The sequence below is a fragment of the Eutrigla gurnardus genome, assembly GCF_963514095.1.
Source record: "Eutrigla gurnardus genome assembly, chromosome: 8".
Taxonomy (NCBI): Eukaryota; Metazoa; Chordata; class Actinopteri; order Perciformes; family Triglidae; genus Eutrigla; species Eutrigla gurnardus.
Genome location: NC_139922.1, coordinates 15260347 through 15269995, shown reverse-complemented (window position 1 = coordinate 15269995; position 9649 = coordinate 15260347). Strand labels below are relative to the sequence as shown.

Sequence of the window (9649 nt, the reverse complement as noted above, 5' to 3'; positions counted from 1 at the left end):
CTTCTAAGCACAGTGTTTTTTGGAGACAATCATAGCTGTTGACAACATTCTCCACACAGTTTGCCATTTCTGCCAGGCTGAGAACCGAAAATTAAGAACAAAATGCTTCCAAGGTGCCGCGACGGTTAAGAAATCACATCTTATTAGCATGTCGCCTCAATTGGTCAAATTGTGAGGACAGATCATGAAAAAAAATGCCACTTAGCAAAGAGGGAACATCATAATTAATAGAACAACAGAATTCCTGCATGCATGGAATTCGGAGACAACAAATCTGACTGTGTACCTGAGTTATTTTTAATTTATTGAAGAAAAACAACATAAATCAACATTGCATGTTGTCCGTGTACGTGAATGCAGCTTCCTATTGTGATGTGAATTTGGGTCGTATGCACGTAGCAGCTTGTTCAAGCTCAATTCGTGCCACAGTGTCTTCCTGTGAGCAGACTCCAGTCATCTTTAAACGGCTCCATTTAAAATGCAATTTGATTATCTGCCAAATTGCTACCAAGTCTCTCCCTCTGCAGCCTGGGGACGGGGGGTAAAAATTTTAATTAGCATTTGTGCATAAAAGAGGGGTCTTTGTTGCATTTTGAACACGGCATCCCAGAATGACCAACACTTTCAAAGAGTCATCACCCAAACGATTTCAAACTAATAGATCCAAAGGGAGAGGAGCGGTCCTGGCACGGAGGGTTGGGGGGAATCACAGAGGTCTTCAGTGGCACTGAAAAAAAAAACCCACAGGACATGGCATGTTTAAATAATCCAAAACTTTTCTTTAATCATAGTTTAGAAAATTGGCTGGGACCTTCAGCAGGAGACAGCTGCTCTGCCCCACAGCCATTTAATGAGATTCACTGAGGGTTTCCCTTAAAATATTTACGCTGTCCCATGGCACGGTAATATTGTCCTAGAATGGGGAGATAAGAGCCAAGGAGGTGTGTTGAAGTTCTCCTAATCAATTTGCTAATTACTGGAGCAGCTATAGGAGAGGGGAGAGGAGTCCCTTCTGGCACGCTGTATTCTAATAAACGCTGAAAATTTTATTTACTCCCTTAGCCGAGAGGAATTCTGAAGTGGGATTACAGCAAAGAGCTGATTGAGACGGAGCCGTGTTGTGGTTGAGGTCGCAGTCGGAGGATCAAGGAGAGGTCTCAAAACATAAAAAGGCTCTCGCAGGACCTGCACCTTTGCATCTGCTCGGGGAACGGAGATGGCAGACTCTTACAGGCTTGGCACGAAAAGACCTGACTGCTATAGCTACATATCAACAAATATTAATGAGACTTCTGGTTCTTGCATAATAAAGCAGGTTATTGTGGGAGATAACGTGAATGTGTGCAGTATACACGCTGCATGACTAACTCTGAAACAAAACAAAAAAATGTATTAAGTATATAGAAACGCAGAGATAAGACAATCACTTTAATAGTTAATATCTTAAGAGCTATGGGGTGATGAGGCCAGGAGGCCCAGACATTATGCCAGACGTTAGGGTTGTGTGTTTGAAGCCACCCTTAATGCCCTCTGGCACGGACTGACCCTACCCCGCAACCTCTGGGACTTGAGTGCAACCCCGGACCTGTCATATGACACAGCCCACATCTTCTTCAGGGTTGGGGGCCAAATCTGCACCAGCTCTTCAATGCCACATCATCTATAAGCCCACCTCCCTCTCCGAGGCCTGCAGCCAATAGCCTCTTGCCTGGATCCAGACAGGTCAAAGGTCAGCATAAACTGAGAGTTGGAAGGGCATGACCACGAGCTAACCACGAGCCATGATGGCAGAAGTACAGTGAAGCATGGAGCAAGTTGGACCCCGGGGTCTTCCAGACAATGTTATCTGCCACCAGCACGACTACCACAAATCTGGCAGGAAAGCTGCGTCCTCCCAGGTTATGGTATTAAATATTATTTAATTATTTTGCTCTATATTCACTGAATCAAGCCAGTTTCTCGTATTGGGTTTCGACAAGATTTGGGGGATTGAAAGTGTGAATTTGTCCCTCCTGCTCTCTGTGGACAAACTACAGCCATGGATTTGTATAAAATGTCTTTCCATTTGAAAATACTCGGATACTGATTGAATTTGGTTGAATATTTTTTATGATTCAAACCAAGAATGGAAAGAAATAAAATGATTTAAAGCCCATTTTTATTATGCCTATTCAGAGAACTTGTAAACACTATTAATCAGATAATAACAATGACACTCCCCCTTTGCATTTTTGCACTGATGCTTAACACGACCACAGGGACAAAAAAGGGAAAACAAAAAAACAGACTTATTAGTATTTATGGTCCACTTCCATGTCAGTGTATTCATTTCTGAGATCGACTCGTTCCCCTAACTCCCCCAGTCTCTCCAGCGGTCCCTCCAGTGTAACCGAGCGCACAATCCCACAGAGAGTCCAGGCAAAAACAAAAACACGCACAAAAAAAAAAACCTGTTGCTGTGACATTTTGTTCCCTCTCACCTCAACGCATGCCAGTCACAATGGACCGGTGTGTGGAGGATCTGTGTTCAGATCACCATGGTGATGGCTCTCTGCCTCCCAAGGCTCCCTGGAGGGGGTTGGAGGATTGGTGGTGGAGGGGGGTGGGCAGTAATGGAGCAGGTTGCCAACCAAAGTGCAGTCGGATGAGGAGAATGATGAAGAAGAGATGTTACAAAAAAACACAGCATCTTTCATGTGTGTAACATGGCAACGTTCACAGTCCACTACATCTCAGCCTCTAAACTCAACATGCGGTAGAAACCGCCGCGGCAATCAAGAGAGGCCGACACGTTTCACTTCTTAACCTTTAAAAGGGCAAAAAATAGAACCAAATAGTGCAGGTTCATGAGCAAAGGTCTGAAGACATCTGTCTCTGGGTAAATCATCCTTACGTGACAGAAAGGCACAGAGGTGGCATTACACTCCGCAAGACAAAAGGGCACCCCCCACTCTACACCCGCAGCTCCAATTTCATTTGCTTATTTGACTGTTGTCCCCTTCTCACACAATTAGCCCAACATATTCCCAAGAGGATCCTCCGAGTCATCATCGCAAGTCAAATGTAAAGCTGGGCCACTAGGCCAGGACTAATTTTCTCTCAGCAGTCCAAATGCTCAGCGGATCCCAACATTTAAGAAGGGTGTGTTTGAACGACCATAAATAAAGATTTTTGTGGTATTATGCCAGGGCAACTTTTCCATAAGGTGCAAATATTTGAGTGATGCTTCGTCACCCCGGAGAAGAAACCGTTCAGGCTGAAGACACAACTTGACAAAAAGCCATGATCAGGTCATGTGACACTAAAGCTGGTTAAACTAAAGCTGCCATTAAGGTTAACCACTAGCACATATCTGTCATTAGGAAACTCTGGCATTCAATACAGGATTGCAAGCTCTCACACACTTCTCTGTTTTGTTTTTTTTCTTCAATTTCTACAATTCAGTGGCACGTGTTAAAAGAACAACAAACAAACTGAAGTGAGAGCCAGAAAAAAAAGGTATTATCTAGTGTTTGAATCAATTTTGAAATGGAGGAATGTGAATCAAATTCTAACACGAAGAATCTGAATGTATATTAACTTATATTAACTCCCAAAGATTCTCTATCTAGTTAAAACCACTAATAGAGCAATTCTCAAAGAGTTATGCTGAGGAAAAAACTATATTTTTCAGGGAACAGGGAAGAACTTTCATCATATCGGTAATAGTCGACAGGACTCTTTAAGAAAAATAAAAATAAATCTGGCTTTTAAGTGAATTCTATATTCAAAAGAGATGGCGTCTGTAGATATACACTTCACCATTCATCAAATATTTATGCAGTTTTCGAGTACTATAGGTGCTTGGATTGCATACATTTTAAAACAAGGCTTAAAATTGACCCCTGATGAGACAATGTGGCAGCAGAAAACACTCGCCGCACTAATTACTGGAAGTATAAGAATCGCCTTCTGCCGTGGTTTTCACTGTGGACTAAGATTAATGCGCCAGACATGTCTCACATCTGATTTGATTAATGAACAGGAATGCTGCACGGGGCGACACAACACTGGACTGTATGCTTACTATAGTATATAAATACACACTGCATTGGATTTCCATTTAAGCAACACGGTTTAACAACCACTACAAGTGGCTGGCAATTTGTCAAATGAGTTAATTGGTCACCGGTTCATCCAATTCATCTTAATGCTTGCTTTTGGACCACACCCAAAGAACAGTGAATTAGACATGCACGGCAGCCAACAGTTACTTTGAGTACGAGACCGAATCCCGAGTGGCGAATGGTGCCAAAGACGGAACTTGTCCCATTTCTATTTCCATCAGGCCGTGTACTCGTCACCTGTCATTTCTTGTTCATTTTCTGCTTCCTGCTTCTGCATTATTGCAGCCTTCATTCGGTCACGACCAGATATGACTGTTTTCAGTCTGAGCTGCAGAACTGTTTACTAACTAAATGCCAGGTGGTGCAGACACTGAAAAGCTAGAGATTGGAGGGGGGGTAAAAGGGCCTAACCTTTACATAGTGTATAAACGTCCTCACTTTCTCCTTGAGCATCTATCCTTAACTGTGCTCCTCTGGTCCCCTCCCCATCCCAAAGTGGCCAGCTGGGAACGGTGCGCATGTGGTGACGTCCCTACTAACCTTGGCCAGTGTAAGGATTACCGTGCATTTACACTCAATGCTCCTTCTTTCCTTAAGACTTATTAAGAATGATAATGAGCTCTGGAAAGGGGCAGCATGTCCCTTTCTCAACTCTGTGAAAGCTCTTCTCCGTCTTTCTCTCTGTTTACTCGTCTTATCCCTCCCTCTATTCTTGCTCTCCCTCATTTCTGCAGTCTCTCTCGCTCTCCCCCCCCCCCCCCCCCCCCCCAGCCCATGCTTCTCTCCCTCTCCCTCTCTGTCTCTCTCTCTCTCCATCGTATTGAAAGGACCCAGGACAAATTACCAAAAAGGCCATTTTCATCTACGAACTGCAGGATTTAATCGATACTTATTTCATGCCTTCAAAATCAACCCTATATTACTGTTGTCTGTGTGATTTGTTTATTTTGCTCTGGAATATTCCTCCAGTCGAAGGGGGGGAAATGCACGGGATGCAATTCACCTTGAACCTCCATTATATTGGATTTCTCTACTGGCTGATCAAGCATGCAAAAAGGACATTTCCTTAGCAGTAAAATAAAAGCAATAATGATGATTAAAAAAACATGTGTGCTATTTGTGCTGGTATAACAGTACGTGTCGACGGCAGTATATTTTTACAAGGCAAAACACTATGGTTGTGGTAGTGCGAATTTGTATACAAAAGCATTACACTGAGGGCAATTGATAAAGCTTATGGGCTGGGAAACAAAAGTAATGGCTCCCGAAGCCTGTCAAACGCCGCCTGGGATTACTGACGCTTATTTGACATCAAAGACCTGAGGTCCACAGCCAAGGTCAAACAGAAAAGGAATACACATGGGTTTAATTCTACACACCCCTTGACAGATGCAGATGGGTGCTTATGAGACATGAGGCATTTCGCTGACTGATAGGGCTGCAGGAAATAAGAACGTTGGAGGCATCGCACACTGATTAACCAATGAGATGCTCAAATCGTCGAATGAACCAGGAGCACAGCACTACAGGCAACAATTCAAGTGCCATTTTAGAGAGAGAGAGGGAGAGAGAGACCCAAGCTAAAGGCCTGGAGGACCACGTCCATAAACACTGAGCGAAACGCAGAAAGCAAATTGTAATTAAAACAGCACGAATGGACAATAAGCGCCTCTGCTTTCTGTGCTGCAAACGTACCGAGCGCTGCTCTCACCTATGTGACGATGAAGAATTAGGAAAGAAGAAGGGCGGAGAGTGAGCGAAAGAGAGGTGGAAGGAAGAAGGGCAGTATGTTTGACAGATGGATATTACACTGTCTCATCAATGCCGAAGAGAGATGGGAACCCGCACCACGAGCCTGACAGCGAAGGCTGGCTGGTGTCCAGCTAGAGATGGACCTTCGGACGGCAGACGCATGCCGTCACATTCCCAGAGTTACACTGAGGGGAGCACGTATGATGAAGAGCCGGGAAACCGCCTCAACCGATCACTTTACATCTCTCTTTGGACAGACTGTGCGAACGTGTCCGTACAATTCCACTGCAATGCACTGAACAATCGTACGCTGTAGTGTCACCTGGTGTCGGTGGTTATTGTTGGTGACCTAAGAAGTAACCTTAACTTTCTACCATAATGCCTGCTGTGCAAATCACACAAAATGCAGGCTGATTTCAAGTCTAAACATGTATTATTATTTTTTTAAAGCTCGCCTGTTTAAGTGTCAAGTGTGTGCTTGCTTTGCATGCATGAATACATCTGCAACAGTTAGGTTGCACAGCTGCTGCATTATGAGGGTATTATGGAAAATACCTGAAAAGCACACACGCACACACTGCACGCATAATGCATCGTACATTTACACTATACGTTTATTTTGAGAGACAAAAAAACATTCACAGCACAAAACCTGCGAGATTGAAAAGAGAAAAAAAAAAGAACTTTCATGTTTACCTTGTGTTGTACTAGCAGTGGCATTTTTTAATATAGAAGATGGCTTTCCATGAATGATCTGTTTAACCAAAGACAGGAAGGAGAGAGAAAAAAAGGATAATTAATTACTTTGTGAGCTCTCGCACGGGAGAGAGAATAAACCTGCCTGGTCGCCATGGATATGACATATTTGCTCTGAAAACAACACAATAATTAGCAAAGGAGAAAGATCCAGCGAGAATATGAGAACCCCGGGTTTAAAGAGCCAGTGATCTATTCCTGTCCTCGTCGTCATCCCGGAGCATAATAACAAACACAATGGCGAGCACACAGCACAGACATTTGTGAATCCCAGTGACCCTTTAAATTAAAATCTTGCGTCAAAGTGGTGTTTTGTGGAGATCACAACGAACCAAACAGACGGGATACATACAGTGTTTTTTAAAACAGTTTGTTCTGCAGTAGGTGGAAGTCAGAAACCCTGCCTTACAGCCACTGAGAGCAGGAACTGCAGAAAAATCTAATTTACCATATAGAAAAAAACAAGTTTCTGTATGTGTGTGTGGGGGGGTTGTTGGTCAGAGCTGTACAACCTGTGAATAGTTGTATACAACCTTATCCTTGTTGAATTATTATTCATTATATATATTATTATATAAATCATGATGTGATATCTGTGATGCTGTTTATTTGTGGTATTTATGCACAATGGCCTGTTGAAACTCAAAATAATTTGTAATGCAATTTTGAGTCATGGATTTAACAAGTCACACGTTTAACAACTATCTGGCCCAATTAACCTAGTCCACGTGCAAGATCAATAAAAAAATATATATAGTCCTTTACAGGCAATCTTCATCAGCAGAACTTCCGCATTTCGGGCTTTGAATATTGATTGCATTTAAAGCAGTTCCTCTATTTACGGTAAATGATACCGTGTGAACACTACTACCTGTTCAGCTGCAACCAGATGAGTTTCACTAAGTTGTTTCACTAAAGTTTTTCAAGACCAAAAAAAAAGAAAAGAAACCGGCACTTTCGGCGCTGCAGTCGCACCCAAAAGTCGCTCATTCGTGTCGCTTTTTATGGGGGAAGCGTCAGCGGTCAGCAGCCAGCGATACTGCAGGTCTGCGGGATAAATCATGAATAAACACCTCACATCGGTGCTCTTGTCTTATGCGCTTTTTTTTAAGGGGTTTCAGTGTATTTAATCTCGCCTTGACTGGAAGTAGGAACTGAGGGGAAAAGTTGCACCTATCTGCCTCAACTTTGCTCTCGCCCGGTCGCCTGCAGCTTTCATGCGGTCATTTAACAGCAACGTGACTAATGTGTGAATTAACTTGAGTTTTTATCAAAGACTGCTCCTGTCGCCGGTGTTTTCCCCGACACAGTGGGCTTGCTAACGGACCGTACGCGTCGCTCCAGACCTGCCGCCGCCGGCGGCGCCGCCGCTGGGTTGAGGCTGCGAGTCGCACCGCGTTGAACGACGAGTCCTCGCGTCAAGTCTCGGTCATTTACACTCATTTCCTAACTGTCTAAAACTGACAGGTGACGAGCGCTCTCCGCGTCACCGCCGCAGCGAGCGACACTTTCTGCGGAGGAAGACGGTTGTTTTGGGGGAAAGGAGCGAGTTGAGAGCAAAAAGAGAAACTCTTACCTGAGGTTACTTCGCTGCCTTTCGCTGACTTCCAACTAAAGGGACGCGCGTGTTTGTGGCGGATACCCTGAAAGCTTTCATTAATAAAGTTGCCACATTCTTTTTTTCTTTTTTTGTGTGTTTTTTCGGGTTTTATTGTAGCATTTTCTAATTTCTTACGGGGCGAGTCGCCCGGAAGATCTGCCCTGGAGACCAGCTCCAAGTGGGAAGAGGAGTCGTTAATTGAATTTCTCGGTCGGCAGGTGTCGGTCGGAAAGCCTGGACCGGAGTTCAGTGGTGGTCTGCTTCTGGCTGACAGCTCCTATCAACAGTTCAGCATACTGTTTTATTTTTTGCTTATTTCAGAGGAGCTTTCAATTAATTCAGATATTTTAAGACATTATGACGAGCAGACAAATATAAATAAAATAACTATTTTGCTGGGCTGGATAACTAAAAGGCATAAAAGTATGCGGCACAAAAAGAGCCTTATTTGGTTTCTTTTTATTATCTCATAACAAAATAGAGGCCTATACATGACACAGGCCTACTTGCAAAAATACAAACAAAAAAAATCATAGTTATCCAAAACAAACACTACTCTATATAGGCTAAAGTAAAAAAAGGTCAACAATTAAATTATATAACAATAGAAAATAAATTATGAAAATAGGAAAAAATATTAATTCAAAAGTATTAGAAAACGTTTACCCCCTTTAACCTAACTAGGAATTTTTTTTTTCCAATTAGTTACAGTTTATAAAACTTATCCTTATATATAAGTGCATTTTTTGGTAGAAAAGTCAAACGATTTTATAGCAGTATTATTATGCAAGTGTTATGAAATGATCGTGATTTGAAGGGGCACGAATATTCTTATGACCCAAAACAATGGAAGTGCAAAATAACTACACTATTGCTGTTAGCGATACTCGTGTTGAATCTTTGCAGTTATGGTTATGTGAAACCACACTGACTTGATATCACCCTATGTGAACAACTAACTGTCTGTTTCCGCATGGAGCAATGCTAGCATTTATTTGATGTCGTATATGTCATATGATGAATATAATCTCTGCTTTTAGCTCTTTTTTGGTCTGCACCAAATCCCAGGCGAAATGTCTGAGTAATTAGCAGCTAGTACACTCCGAACGGTGGTGCTGTGAGTTCTCAACTGTGAGCCCCCTCTTTGACAGCACACATAGTCATTTGATCCATTGTTAATATAGAAATATGAATTATCGCAACTTTAAAGTTAGCGTCAGGGCCAATCTTGTTTTGGCTGAGATTAATCAGCCATCAATCGTTGACAGTTAAATATTCTTTATTTGATATTGAGAGTATTAATATAGCCACAAACAGTGTTTTACTATGTAAAGATATAGTGGAGTAACGGATACCTGAGCCGACACTGTCCCTCTGTGTGTGTTGTAGTCCGTGCTTCCCTGTGCTCTACCTTTTAGTGCTTGTTAGTGCATAT

At 42.7% G+C, this 9649-nt stretch overlaps 1 long non-coding RNA gene across 1 annotated transcript; it reads right to left on the bottom strand.

Annotated features, from left to right (window-relative positions):
• Positions 1-291: 291 nt before the first annotated feature.
• LOC311017433 lies at positions 292-8473 on the bottom strand. Its single transcript, XR_014597629.1, has 4 exons — positions 8191-8473; positions 6555-6612; positions 2481-2568; positions 292-727 (listed from the first exon to the last, which is right to left on the bottom strand). It is a non-coding gene; the product is annotated as an uncharacterized lncRNA (long non-coding RNA).
• Positions 8474-9649: the final 1176 nt, after the last annotated feature.